The sequence below is a fragment of the Ornithorhynchus anatinus genome, chromosome X5 (genome assembly GCF_004115215.2).
Source record: "Ornithorhynchus anatinus isolate Pmale09 chromosome X5, mOrnAna1.pri.v4, whole genome shotgun sequence".
Taxonomy (NCBI): Eukaryota; Metazoa; Chordata; class Mammalia; order Monotremata; family Ornithorhynchidae; genus Ornithorhynchus; species Ornithorhynchus anatinus.
The window spans coordinates 57382288-57397357 of record NC_041753.1 but is presented as its reverse complement, the minus strand read 5'-3'; the positions used below and the strand labels follow the sequence as shown (position 1 = coordinate 57397357).

At 42.9% G+C, this 15070-nt stretch overlaps 1 protein-coding gene and 1 non-coding gene across 3 annotated transcripts in view; both read right to left on the bottom strand.

Annotated features, from left to right (window-relative positions):
* The window catches only part of MAMDC2 (MAM domain containing 2), a 140126-nt gene that overhangs the window by 96249 nt on the left and 28807 nt on the right, over positions 1–15070 (bottom strand). The gene's annotated exons all lie outside the window — the stretch shown is intronic.
* Positions 7144–7281, bottom strand: LOC114808393. Its single transcript, XR_003756240.1, has one exon. It is a non-coding gene; the product is annotated as a small nucleolar RNA SNORA7 (small nucleolar RNA).

Here is a 15070-nt window from a genome sequence, read left to right as displayed (position 1 = left end):
AGCCCAGTTTCCAAGGCCCTTAAACCTCAGAGCGTTTCCCACATCCCCCCATATTTCAAGGTTTCAGGTCCAGTGCAGAGGCAAATCGGAGAAGCACTTATTTACATACACAACGGTTCACGTGCACATGAGTGTTCCAGAGAGCAGCTGGCACTACAAATCCCAGTAACCCAATGGAACAAAAACAAACAAATGGTAGCACGGCTTGGAGGTGAGCCGATACAACTGTTCGAACTGTTCGGTCTGAGTTCACTTCCAGTCTGGCTTAGTGCTCAGACGCGCCGGTCTGGGGTTGTGCAACCCGCCTGGCAAGTCTGCGTTTCGCTGGAGCGGGCCCCAGATTTCTAACCCGTGCAGGGCTTCGTCAAGAGAATCTGTCCCGATGTAATCTATGGTGAAATCGTTTCAGTGCATGATGCTGGAGCTTTCCAGAATCAACTGCTAAACCGCATATGACAATATGACCCAGCATGTTCTAGTGGGAAGAGCTGAGACCTGGGAATCAGGAGACCTGAGTTTTAGTTCCAGCTTTGCTACAGATTTGTGGCCCACTGACCTGTCATGTGACCTGGGAAAAGTAACAACCATTCAATCATTCCAATATATTGAGTGCTTACTGTTTGCGGAGCACTGTACGAAGCTCTTGGGAGAGTACAATATAACAGCGTTGGCAGACACGTTCCCTGCCCACAACGAGTTTATTTTTCACCTCTTTAAAATGGGAATCTTACCTCACACGGATCCTTACTTCCCAGGGATATTTTGAGGATAAACTGCAACAATGAGAAATTACCTTTGAAAGAAGAGAACTAACGGTATCATTTCATGGATAACTCTATAAGGGTAATGACTGGTTCAACATCACATTGCTCCTGAATTTGAACTGAAGAAGAGAAATCAAATCCCAGCATTCTCGTTCTCCAGATCAAATCCATAGATCACCTCCCATCCATGAGAGGTTTAATCCAAGATATTCATAGGTCTCCTTCTTGAGACTATGACTATCACTATCCGCCAGGCCATATCATGGACTGAGACACCTAAAGATGGTAAAAACATTTTTCCGCACTAAATAAGTATGGAAAATAAAACCATCCCACCCTGCCCAGGATGCTAGAGAGTATCCAGAATAAATTTACTCCCCACAAAAGGTGCTAAGTGAAGTAGCTTAGCAACTGTGCAGCCTACTAATAAAGCAGAATTTTTCTTGGCTATTTTTTAAGCAAAGGAAAGAACATTGCCTCTGACATTTGTTTCTCTCTACTCCAAGGGCTCACAACCTTATATGACAATTTCCCAGTGAAAAGTTGATGCTATTTTTTTTTAATCGCCAACAGACTTCTGTAACAACTCTGAGTCTTGACACTTAGTTTAATGAAGGACCAAAATGACTATTTTTAGGGAACAATGTTATTAAAATGCTCTCCTGTTGCCACAAGAGTGTAAACATTCTGTTAGGCCCAAGGGAAAATGTTCTTCAGATAGCTTACTAAAACAAAGAGAGTTAGGCAATAGATAGTCAATAAACTAAACAGGTTGGAACTATTTCTGCAAGTTTCAAAAGTTCGTATGTTAAAATTAAGAGGAACAGAATAAAATATTATAGATGGTTAAATATTTAAAGCTAATTTAAGTCATTTGTTATCCAAGCACTAAAAATCTGGATTCCCAAATAAAATATGCTAGCTTCCAAAAAATGATCGGGACTCAATCGTAGGCTTTCAGAACTGGCAGATACAAAATGTACAAGTTCCACATGCAGCTCAAAAGGTGCTTTGCTTTTAATCTCCCTTTTTTAAACAGTGAAGCAATTTCCCTTTTTCTGAAACTTTACTAAAGAAGAAGCACTGTTCTTTAGGTATTCGTTGTTTATTGAGCTCCATCTTAATGATACTAAAATTCATCTTTTATATTCATTCATGATCAGCCAACCGGGTCTTTTTTCTTACTTAATTTTGACATACTATCAAAACTGGAAAAAAATAACAAGAGGTGAAGTAGGTTTCTCAAAGTGAATGCTTTCTCTTTTTAAAAAACACATTGGGTTTCTTTTTCGGCAATAAAAAAATTTATGATGCTGGTATTACCTTCAAACCATGTTCTGAAGGAAGACGGATAAAGAATTTCCAAAAAATCATTTGTATCAATCATATTTATTGAGCGCTTACTGTGTGCTCCAGAGAGTATGACATAATAAATTTGGTAGACACGATGCCTGCCACAATGAACTTACAGTCTAGAGGGGGAGACAGACATTAATATAGGAATTAGAGAAGCAGCGTGGCTCAGTGGAAAGAGCATGGGCTTGGGAGTCTGAGGTCATGAGTTCGAATCCCGGCTCTGCCACTTGTCAGCTGTGTGACTGTGGGCAAGTCACTTCACTTCTCCGTGCCTCAGTTACCTCATCTGTAAAATGGGGATTAACTGTGAGCCTCACGTGGGACAACCTGATTACCCTGTATCTACCCCAGCGTTTAGAACAGTGCTCTGCACATAGTAAGCGCTTAACAAATACCAGCATTATTATTATTATTATTATAAATGCTTGTATTAACGTGGTAGCAGTTTGGATGGAGAAGAGATGGTGGATTTTAGTGATGTTGTGAAGTCGATAAGTCAGTCAATCATATTTATTGAGCGCTTACTGTGTGCAGAGCACTGTAATAAGTGCTTGGGAGAATGCTGTGTGACCTTGGGCAAGTCACTTCACTTCTCTGGGCCTCAGTTACCTCATCTGTAAAATGGGGATTGAAGCTGTGAGCCCCTTGTGGAACAGGGACTGTGTCCAACTCAATTTGCTTGTACCCACCCCAGTGCTTAGTACAGTGCCTGGCACATAGCAAGAGCTAAACACATACCAACATTATTATTATTATTACAATATTGAACCACCAGAATTTAGTGACAGATTGCATATGTGGGCTGAATGAGGGAGATGAGTCAAGAATAGCACCAAGGTGAAGGGTTTGTGAGGCAGGAAGGATGGCGGTGCTGTCTACAGTGACAAAAAAGTCAAGGAGAGGACAGGGTTTGGTTGGGAAGATAAAGAGTTCCGTTTTGGACAGTTTAGGAGGTGGGCCTATGTATCTCTAGAGTACAGAGAGGTATAGGCTGGGGAGCGGTGAGGCCCAGTGGAAAGAGCACAGCCCTGGGAGTCAGGGGACCTGGGTTCTAATCCTAGTTCCACTTGCCTGCAGTATGACCTTGGACAAATAACTGTTCTCCCCCTCTTAGACTGTGAGCCCCTTGTGGGAAAGGAACAGGGAGCTCACAGTCTAAGCAGTTTCTTTTAAAAAAAACTTTTTTGAGGGAGAACAGGTATTGAATCCCCATTTTACAGTTGAGGAAACTGAGGCACAGAGAAGTGACTTGCCCAAGGTCCCTCAGCAAGCAAATGGCAGAACTGAGATTAGAACTCATGTCCCCTGACTCCCCAATCCGTGTTCTTTTCACTGGGCCAAGCTGCTTCTCAGGGTTCTCATCAGTGTCTAGAGCAGGCACTGAAAAGTAGGAAGAAAATGGACTTAAACTGGGAAGGATTTTGTAAGGACTCAGACCTGGGGCTTCATATTTTCTTCTAAAAGATCTTTTTTCTCTAAGGAATACTCTTTCTGACAGTGGTGGGAAGGGCAATCTTTATCTTTCTAGTAGATACATATAGCAGTACAAAAATTAGAGACATGTTAATAATTTAAACCACTGTCAGCATAAATGAAAGTTCTTCTTTATCAGACATGTCATTTTTCACAGTCCAATCCTGCCTACAAATTATCCAGATCGAGTTAAATTTTTGAGCTGATACCAAATTTTGCCTACAGGTTTGACCTATTTAAAAAGTGTCATAGGGCTTTGAGCAAAGCCAGCACATAAAATAGCCTTAATTCTCTGTCAAATGTTTTTTTCAAATCCACATAAATTCCTTGCAATACCATCTTTCACAGAAAGGCAGCGTTGGCCTAGTGGAAAGAACATTAGCACTGGGAGTCAGGAAACGTGGGTTCTAATGCCAGCTCTGTCTCTGGACTGCTGTCTGATTTGGGCAAATCACATAATCTCTCTGGACTCGGTTTTGTCATCTGCAAAATGGGGATAATATTGCCTGCTTCTCCCTGCTTCTTAGATTTTGTGCTCCACGCAGAGGAAGGACAGTTTCTAATCTGATTATCTTGTATCTACCTGAGCACTCAGCGCATAAATGTTCAATAAATATCATAATTAAAGGAATATGCCTATACCATCCCTTGACTTTGGTCTCAAAATGCATCTACTTCTTTTGTAAGGTAAGCCAATGCTCACTTATAATTTCAGGTATCTTCATAAGTTTAAGAAAAAGCTGATGAAGTTACCTGAAATTACAAGAAGCATAGCCTAGTGGTTAAAGCATGGGCCAGGGAGTCAGAAGGATGTAGGTTCTAATCCTGGCTCTGCCACTTGTCTGCTGTGTGACCTTGGGTAAGTCCCTTAACTTCTCTGTACCTCAGTTACCTCATCTATAAAATGGCGATTAAGACCGTGAGCCCCAAACTGAGCATGGACTGTGTCCAATCTGATTACCTTGTATCTACTCCAGAGTTTAGAACAGTACCTGACATAGTAAGCACTTAAATACCATAAAAAAGAAGTGTGGTCTATTATTTTGTTTTTGTTTGTTTTTTTCTGTTTTACAAGCCAAGCTTTTCAGATTTTTATTTGTCCAAATTCCTTTCCTAATCTTGCCCACCCTGAGCCCCAAATGAGAAGCAGCGTGGCTTAGTGGAAAGAGCACGGGCTTGGGAATGAGAGGTCATGGGTTTGAATCCCAGCTCTACCACTTTCATTCAATAGTATTTATTGAGTGCTTACTATGTGCAGAGCACTGTACTAAGCGCTTGGAATGAACAAGTCGGCAACAGATAGAGACAGTCCCTGCCCTTTGACGGGCTTACAGTCTAATCGGGGGAGACAGGCAGACAAGAACAGTGGCAATAAATAGAGTCAAGGGGAAGAACATCTCATAAAAACAATGGCAAATAAATAGAATCAGGGTGATGTACATCTCATTAAACAAAATAAATAGGGTGATAAAGATATATACAGTCGAGCGGACGAGTACAGTGCTGAGGGGGTGGGACGGGAGAGGGGGAGGAGGAGAGGGAAAGGGGGGAGAAGAGGGTTTAGCTGCAGAGAGGTGAGGGGGGGTAGAGGGAGCAGAGGGACAAAGGGGGGAGCTCAGTCTGGGAAGGCCTCTTGGAGGAGGTGAGCTTTAAGTAGGGATTTGAAGAGGGGAAGCGAATTAGATTGTCGAAGGTGAGGAGGGAGGGCATTCCAGGACCGCGGGAGGACGTGGCCCAGGGGTCGACGGCGGGATAGGCGAGACCGAGGGACGGTGAGGAGGTGGGCGGCAGAGGAGCGGAGCGTGTGGGGTGGGCAGTAGAAAGAGAGAAGGGAGGAGAGGTAGGAAGGGGCAAGGTGATGGAGAGCCTTGAAGCCTAGAGTGAGGAGTTTTTGTTTGGAGCGGAGGTCGATAGGCAACCACGGGAGGTGTTTAAGAAGGGGAGTGACATGCCCAGATTGTTTCTGCAGGAAGATGAGCCGGGCAGCGGAGTGAAGAATAGACTGGAGCAGGGTGAGAGAGGAGGAAGGGAGATCAGAGAGAAGGCTAACACAGTAGTCTAGCCGGGATATAACAAGAGCCCGTAGCAGTAAGGTAGCCGTTTGGGTGGAGAGGAAAGGGCGGATCTTGGCGATATTGTAAAGGTGAAACAGGCAGGTCTCGGTAACGGATAGGATGTGTGGGCTGAACGAGAGAGATGAGTCAAAGATGACACCGAGATTGCAGGCCTGAGAGACGGGAAGGATGGTCGTACCATCATCTGTGTGACTTTGGGCAAGTCACTTAACTTCTCTATGCCTCAGTTACCTCATCTGTAAAATGGGGACTAAGACTGTGAGCCCCATGTGGGACAACCTGATAACCTTGTATCTACCCCAGTATTTAGAACAGTGCTTGGAACATAGTAAGTGCTTAACAAATACCATTATTATTATCATTATTATTTTCTGTGTATTCATTATTGTAAATTAGCCATTTTTTTCATCTTTAATATCTGCCCAAATGGACCTTGATCTAACTGTTGCCAAAGGCGCAGATTACTGCCTTAAAGAGACTGTGTGTCTTTTTCTATGTGAAATTATTTTTCTCTTTAAAATGAAGCCAGAGAAAGTCAAGTTGAGGAAAGTCCCTGGTAACATCCAACTTTGGATTAGCCCTGGAGATATTTTCAAAGATTTGAAAAAAGTAGGGGTTCCTGATTAATTCTTTTCAAAGTCCTAGCCTCATACTTTATCTAGTGTTTTTAAAAAACGGTGCTTTTCTCCCTTACATTACTATCCCGTATTGCTGAATATGTTACCAAACGGTGGCTAAGTATAAATGTAACTACACATTTTAAATGATTTAGTGTGTTGGAGGTTTGGGCATGATTTATTTTTAATAGCTGCTGAACCATTTCACAAATTTGCTGTTCTCTGTAAAGACTGCTGTTTCAGGATCAAATTTTTTATAATAATTGGCTGGATATAATAGTCCAAACCCCCTCAAAATGTGCCATATTGCTATGGCATTATTTCACAAAAGATCATATTCAGACACACTCTGTCAATTTTGGGGGAAAAAATGGTAGTTGAAAAATCTTTGGAAAATATTGTACTTCAAGTACATGCAGAATTAAACATCACTATCATTTTTATATGAAGGAAATAAAATCTTCGTTAGTTTCAAGAATCAAGTCCCCAAACACTACCAACAAATGGATTTGAAAGGGTCTGCAATTTACACTGTTTTGTAAAACTACAAGGCAGTAGGGGAAATCTCTTGAAATTTAAGGATCATATATAGAATATTTTTCTAATAAAATGAGTTGTTCACAAGCGTTCGTCGAGTCTTGTCTTATGCTGTCATCGTCTCTGACACATAGCGACACCATGGACACATCTCTCCCAGAACATTCAGCCTCCATCTGCAATTGTCCCGATAGTGTATCCATAGTTTTCTTGGTAAAAAATATGGAAGTGGTTTAACATTGCCTCCTTCTGTGCAGTAAACTTAAGTCTCCTCCCTTGACTATCTCCCATGCCGCTGCTGCCCAGCACAGGGAAGCTTTGAGTTGTAGCAGATTGCCTTCCATTCACTAGCCACTGTCCAAGCTAGAAATAGAATGGGTATGCCTCTGCTTGACTCTCCCTTCTGTAGCCAAGACTGGTAGAGTACCGGAAACTCTCCAGGTGCAGCCCTGAGAGAAGATTTAATACTGTACAAATAACTAATTCCCAATAGTTGGGTAAAGTAGCATTATTGTACTCTCTCAAGCCCTTAGTACAGTACTCTGCACACAGTAAGCATTCAATAAATAAATAAATAAATTCAACAAATAAATGAGAAGCAGCATGGCTTAGTGGAAAGAGCCCGGGCTTGGAAGTCAGAGGTCATGGGTTCTAATCCCGCTTCTGTCAGCTGTGTGACTTCGGGCAAGTCACTTCACTTCTCTGGACCTCAGTTCCCTCATCAGTAAAATGGGGTTGAAGCCTGTAAGCACTACGTGGGACAACCTGATTACCTTGATCTACCCCAGCGCTTAGAACAGTGCTCTGCACATAGTAAGCGCTCACCAAATACCCTCATTATTATTTTTATTATGATGATAACCAGGAAGAACTGTCAAGAAGGGTCAAATGGTATGGCAGAGTGGAAAGAGTGTGGGCCTGGGAGTAAAAGAACCAGATTCTAATCCTGCTTCGCCACTTCCCTGCTGGGTGATAATGGACAAATCATTTAAATTTTCTGGGCCTCTGTGTCCTCACCTGGAAGATGGCGATTTAATTCTCGTTCTCCCTACTACTTAGATTGGGAATGAGTCTATTTACTTCCAAGGGAGCAAAAGATGGCTACCCTAGCCCATCTGAAAGTATCAACACATGAATTTAACTCCAATTCTCTCCTGGACCCCCTCCAATCTGGCTTCCGCCCTCTTCCACTCTACCGAGACTGCTCTCTCAAAGGTCACCCATGACCTCCTTCTTGCCAAATCCAATGGCTCCTACTCTATCCTAATCCTCCTTGACCTCTCAGCTGCCTTTGACACTGTAGACCATCCCCTTCTCCTCCACACCTTATCTCACCTTGGTTTCACGGACTCTGCCCTCCCCTGGTTCTCCTCTTATCTTTCTGACTGTTCATTCTTGGTCTCCTTCGCAGGCTCCTCCTCCCCCTCCCATCCTCTAACTGTAGGAGTTCCTCAAGGGTCAGTTCTCGGCCCTCTTCTGTTCTCCATCTACACTCACTCGCTTGGTGAACTCATTCGTTCTCACGGCTTCAACTATCATCTATAAAAATAATAATAATAATGTTGGTATTTGTTAAGCGTTTACTATGTGCAGAGCACTGTTCTAAGTGCTGGGGTAGATACAGGGTAATCAGGTTGTCCCACGTGAGACTCACAGTTAATCCCCATTTTACAGATGAGGGAACTGAGGCACAAAGAAGTTAAGTGACTTGCCCACAGTCACACAGCTGACAAGTGGCAGAGGTGGGAGTCGAACCCATGACCACTGACTCCGAAGCCCAGGCTCTTTCCACTGAGCCACGCTGCACAGATGACACTCAAATCTACATCTCTGCCCCGTCCTCTCTCCCTCCCTGCAGGCTCGTATCTCCTCCTGCCTCCAGGACGTCTCTACCTGATGTCTGCCCGCTCCCTAAAACTCAACATGTCCAAAACTGAACTCCTCATCTTCCCTCCCAAGCCCTGTCCTCTTCCTGACTTCCCTATCACTTTGGATGGTACGACCATCCTCCCTGTCTCTCAAGCCCGCAACCTTTGGTGTCATCCTTGACTCAGCTCTCTCATTCACCCCACACATCCAATCCGTCATCAAGACCTGCCAGTCTCACCTTTATAATATCACCAAGATCCGCCCTTTCCTCTCCACCCAAACGGCTATCTTACTGGTACAGGCTCTCATAATATCCCGGCTGGATTATTGTGTCAGCCTTCTCTCTGATCTCCCTTCCTCCTGTCTCTCCCTGCTCCAGTCTATTCTTCATTCCGCTGCCCAGCTCATCTTCCTGCAGAAATGCTCTGGGCATGTCACTCCCCTTCTTAAAAACCTCCAGTGGTTGCCTATCAACCTTCGCACGAAACAAAAACTTCTCACTCTTGGCTTCAAGGCTCTCCATCACCTTACCCTCTCCTACCTCTCCTCCCCTCTTTCTTTCTACTGCCCACCCTGTAGGCTCCGCTCCTCTGCCGCCTACCTCCTCACCGTCCCCCTTTCTTGCCTATCCCACCGTCGACCCCTGGCCCATGTCCTCCCGCTGTCCTGGAATGCCTTCCCTCCTCACCTCCGCCAAACTAACTCTCTTCCCCTCTTCAAAGCCCTACTGAGAGCTCACCTCCACCAAGAGGCCTTCCCAGACTGAGCTTCCCCTTTTCCCTCTGCTCCCTCTCGCCCCCCCTTCACCTCCCCTCAGCTAAACCCCCTTTCCCTCTGCTTCTCCCCCCTCCCTTCCCGTCCCCTCAGCACTGTGCTCGTCTGCTCATTTGTATATATTTTTATTACCCTATTTATTTTGTTAATGAGATGTACATCCCCTTGATTCTATTTATTGCTATTGTTTTTGTCTGTCTGTCTCCCCCGATTAGACTGTAAGCCTGTCAGTGGGCAAGGATTGTCTCTATCTGTTGTCGAATTGTACATTCCAAGCGTTTAGTACAGTGCTCTGCACATAGTAAACTCTCAATAAATACTATTGAATGAATGAATGAATGAATTTAGCTACATTCCCCATTTATAATTCATGGGCTGCACAATTCTGGGTAATTTTGGTGAAAATGGGGAAACCAATCCTGATCCAGGAACTCATTTTCTATGAGAAAATCAGTTCCAACTTGCAACATTTTGATTTAATGTCTGTGGAGCCACTCGGGTCATAAATCCAAGGACCGCCTGTTCAACTGTTAATAGAGTCTGGAAAAACGAATGAATAAATCCATGAATGAGTGAATGGCTAAGTGAACTACATGCCTCATCTTTGTCACTCCAAGGATGATTACCTGATTACCTTGTATCTACCCCAGTGCTTAGAACAGTGCTTTGCACATAGTAAGTGCTTAACAAATGCCATGATTATTACTATTATTAATGAATACCATTAATTGATTGATTATTTAAGTCTCCCAATCCCCTTAGGAGGCAGGCAATCTAGGAGTCAATTTAAGTAACAGCTCAGAAATTGTGAAGGATTACAGTAGAAATTTGACTACCAAGTGTTCAACACTTGCATTGAAAAATTGTTAATCTCATTTGAGGGGGGTGTACCCCTCCTCCCCTTCTCCAACTTCCTTAGCCAGCTCTCTGCCCTTTCAATAGGGATTCAATATCTGATTTCCTTCAAAAAACACAAACTGCTTAGACTGTTAGATCCCTGTCCCTGTGCCTGTCCTACAAGGGGTTTATAGTCTAAGAGGGAGGGAAAACTGGTATTTGCCCAAGGTCACATTGCAGGCAAGTGGTGAAGCTGGGTTTAGAACCCAGGTCCTCTGACTCCCAGGCCTGTGCTCTTTCCACTAGGCCATGCAGCTAGCTTTTCAGAAGAATACTGCTCACAGTAACCCTGCTTCATTGGTCAGGATGCAGGAGGAGAATAGATGACAACAGGGTACCCAAGAAGCTTTTGTATGGTGAACTGAAAGGGGGGAACATGCTAGCCAGGAGGACAGAATTAATGGTTTAAAGACCTAGAGACGCACAGTGCAACATAGCAGTGAGTTGTTGGGAGTCCACTTTGGCAAACAGATCTGCCAGCTAGGCAGCAATCGGGAGTTGGGGTGCTCTCCACAAATAATTGTGTTTCAAAAAGACAGACTCAAAAAGGGATGGACCTGTATGGGGAAAAAAAACCCATTATCAGAGCAGGGATCTACCAGGAGCTTAGTAAAGTGCATTGTACACAGTAAGCGCTCAATAAATACCATTGAACGCTAACAATGCAGTGGGGTGTTTCAGTCCCACAACGGTCTATTCAGACACATAGATGGGTTCTTATCATCAGTAGCATCACCTATCAATTAATGACATTTATCGAGTGCTCGCTATGTGCAGAACATTGTACACAGCTCACGGAAGAAGAAGCAGCGTGGCTCAGTGGAAAGAGCACGGGCTTTGGAGTCAGGGCTCATGAGTTCGAATCCCAGCTCGGCCACGTGTCGGCTGTGTGACTGTGGGCAAGTCACTTAACTTCTCCGTGCCTCAGTTCCCTCATCTGTAAAATGGGGATTAAGACTGTGAGCCCCACGTGGGACAACGCTTAGAACAGTGCTTGGCACATAGTAAGCGCTTAACAAATACCAACATTATTATTATTATTATTACAGTAGATTAAGAATATAGAATGGGAAGTCAATCGGTCAACCCATGATATTTACTGAGCACTTACTGTGTGCAGCGAAGTGTACTAACCCCTTGGAAGAGTTGGTAAACACGTTCCCTACCCACAAGGAGCTTACCATTAGAGGGGGAGACAGACATTAATATAAATTACAGGAAGGGGAATTTACCATCTATAAAAATATGTACATCAGTGCTGGGCAGGTGGAGGTGGGGTGAATACTTAAATGATTTTGGGGTATGAACTCAAATACATAAGTGATGCAGAGGGGAGGGAAAATGGTGTCGAGAGATGAACGATTAATCAGGGAAGGCTTCCTGGTGAAGATAGAATTTTAGTATGGCTTTGAAGATGGGTAGGGTAGATGTTTGGGGGATGTGAAGGGGGAAGGCAGTCAGATAGGAGGAAGGGTATGAACAGTGGTGAGAGTGACTATTTAGGCAATTTATCAAGAACTAATTTGGAAACTTCAGACATAAGAAAAAAACATCCCACTTTCCCCTCACTAGCAGAGTATTCTTCCATCTTCTTTCAATAATGATAACAGCATAGCATTTAATAGCCTTTATTTTCAAACCAACCAAAAATATTTGTATATGATAAAATTCAATGGTTTTTGAGTTTTTATTTTATAGCCGGAATTTTCAGTACTTCATCTAGAGCAATAACAATCAATCAGTGGTATTTATTTAAGGCTTACTGTGTGCAGAGCACTGTACCAATAACTTGGGTAGACGTCAACCCTGCCTACAAGGAGCTTACAGTCTACAGGAGGAAACAATGAAATAAATTACAGATAGAGAAAATAGTAGAGTATAAAGATGTGTACATTAGAGAAGCAATGTGACCTAATGAATAGAGCATGGGCCTGGGTGTCAGGAGGACTAAGGTTAATCATAATAATAATAATAATAATAATAATGGTATTTTTTAAGCACATACTATGTGCTAAGCACTGTTCTAAGCACTGGGGTAGATACAAGGTTATCAGGTTGTCCCACATGGGGCTTAAAATCTTAATCACCATTTTACAGATGAGGTAACTGAGGCCCAGAGAAGTTAAGTGACTTACCCAAAGTCACACAGCTGACAAATGGCGGATCAGGATTTGAACCCATGACCTCTGACTCCCAAGCCTGTGCTTTTTCCACTAAGCCATGCTGTTTCTAATCCCGGCTTCACCACATGTCTGCTGTGTGACCTTGGGCAAGTCACTTCATTTCTCTGGGCCTCAGTTACCTCATCTGTAAAACTGAGATTAATATTGTGAGTCCCATGTGGGACATGGACTGTGTCCAACCTGATTAGCTTGCACTAATCCCAGTGCTTAGTACAGTGTCTGGTACATAGTAAGCGGTTAACAAATACCATTAAAGAAAAAGCGCTGTCGAGCTAAGCAGCATGGCTCAGTGGAAAGAGCATGGGTTTAGGAGTCAGATGTCATGGGTTCTAATGCTGGTGCTGCCACTTGTCAGCTGTGTGACTTTGGGCAAGTCACTTAGCTTATCTGTGCCTCAGTTACCTCATGTGTAAAAATGGGGATTAAAACTGTGAGCCCCACGTGAGACAACCTGATTACCTTGAATCTCCCCCCAACCCCCAACTCCCCAGGGCTTAGAACAGTATTTGGCACGTAGTAAGTGTTTATCAAATACCATCATTATTATTATTATTATCAAAGTGCTTAAGAAGTATGGAGTCAAGTTCATAGTCGATAGGGCACATAGGGGAAATGAGGGCTTAGCAAGGAGGCCGATGCAGTAGTCAAGGTTGGAGAGGATCGATGTTTGGATCAACATAGTTGCAATTTGGATGGAGAGGAAAGGATGGATTTTAGTGATGTTGTGAATATAGAACCAACAGGATTTTGTGACAGATTGAATGTGAGGGTTGAATGAGAGAGATGAGTTGAGGATAATGCCAAAGTTAGAAGTTTCTGGGACAGGGAGGATGGTGGTATTGTCTGTAGTGATAGGCAAGTCAGAGGGAGAACAGGGTTTGGGTGGGAAGATGAGAAGTTCTGTTTTGGAAATGTTAAGTCTGCAGTGTTGGCCGGACACCCAAGTAGAGATAATAATGTTGGTATTTGTTAAGCGCTTACTATGTGCCGAGCACTGTTCTAAGCGCTGGGGTAGACATAGGGGAATCAGGTTGTCCCACGTGGGGCTCACAGTCTTAATCCCCATTTTACAGATGAGGGAACTGAGGCCCAGAGAAGTTAAGTGACTTGCCCACAGTCACACAGCCGACAAGTGGCAGAGCTGGGATTCGAACTCATGAGCCCTGACTCCAAAGCCCGTGCTCTTTCCACTGAGCCACGCTGCTTCTCCATGTCCTGAAGGCAGGAGGAAACGCAAAACTCCAGAGAAGGAGAGGTCAGGGCAACAGAGGTAGATTTGGAAATCATCCCCATACAGATGGTAATTGAAGCTGTGGTAATTGAGTTCTTCTCCAAGGGAGTTCAAACCCTAATATATTTTAAACTACAAATGAAAATCCTATTTTGTTTGCCTGAATCTACTGAATTAAATTTTTAGTCATAAAACCATTTTTGCTGTTTTGCTTTTTTTTAAAAAAAAAAAGCTTTCAGTAATTATGTTCTATCCCAGATGTTCCTTCCTAAATTAGAAACTTGCTTGGAATAACTAGCTGTTATTGACTTCTTGACTGGTTTACCAAGTTTCTCAGTGAATTTGAATGTAGGAGGTTCTCTTTTTCTTCACATTAGATTTCATAAGGCAGCTGCCAGGTTGACATTTGCCAATTTATATGTATCTAACACATGATTAATTGGTTCTGTACTAGCTTAACTTTGATTAATAGTCTGATGTAGATGTTATGCAACATGGTAAAGAGAAAAAATGACTGATCAGAAGTATTTTTCCATAGGGGCTTACAAAAAGAAACCAATTAGATATAAACATCTTAATTGACAGCACTTAGTCAAATTCAAAGCTCACTCATCTTTTGCACTTTTCAAGTAATATCTCATTAATTGTTTCTACAGTGCAAAAATAAATGTGCTGTTTCTTTTCTCTAACAACTCTTCAAATGAAGAGAAAGCATTTAATTAGCAGGAAGGAAAAGAAAACTGACATGTATGAAAAATTACCCCAAACACACACTTCTCAGAAAATCTTTAAAATAAAATTCCCCATTCAGAGTATTCAGAACTGATATCTACACTAGCAAATATCAAAGATTATGCCATTATTCAGTGAATTTAAGCAGTGCAAACAATAAATCTGGGTAATTGAGGTCCACAACAGCTCCATCTTCTTTGTCAAAAGATTTTTGCCCAATTTACCTGGAAAACCATCTAGTAGTAATTGTAATACTATTTATTGAGTATCCACTGGGTGCAGTTCTATGTACTAGGAACTTGCCAAAGTACAACACAGACAAGTGATATATTCCCTGCCCAGAAGGAAAGAGACATAAAAATATTTACAAGTGAAATCAGAATAACTTTCAACTATCGAAAAAATACATATGCCCTAGTGCTGAGGATACATATCCTCTTCCTAGACTTCACTTTCCTAGATTTAATCAAGAGAATCTAATACTTGATCAAGAAGCAGTGTGGCCCAGTGGAAAGAGCACAAGCCTGGGAGTCAAAGGACCTGGGTTCTAATCCCAGCTCTT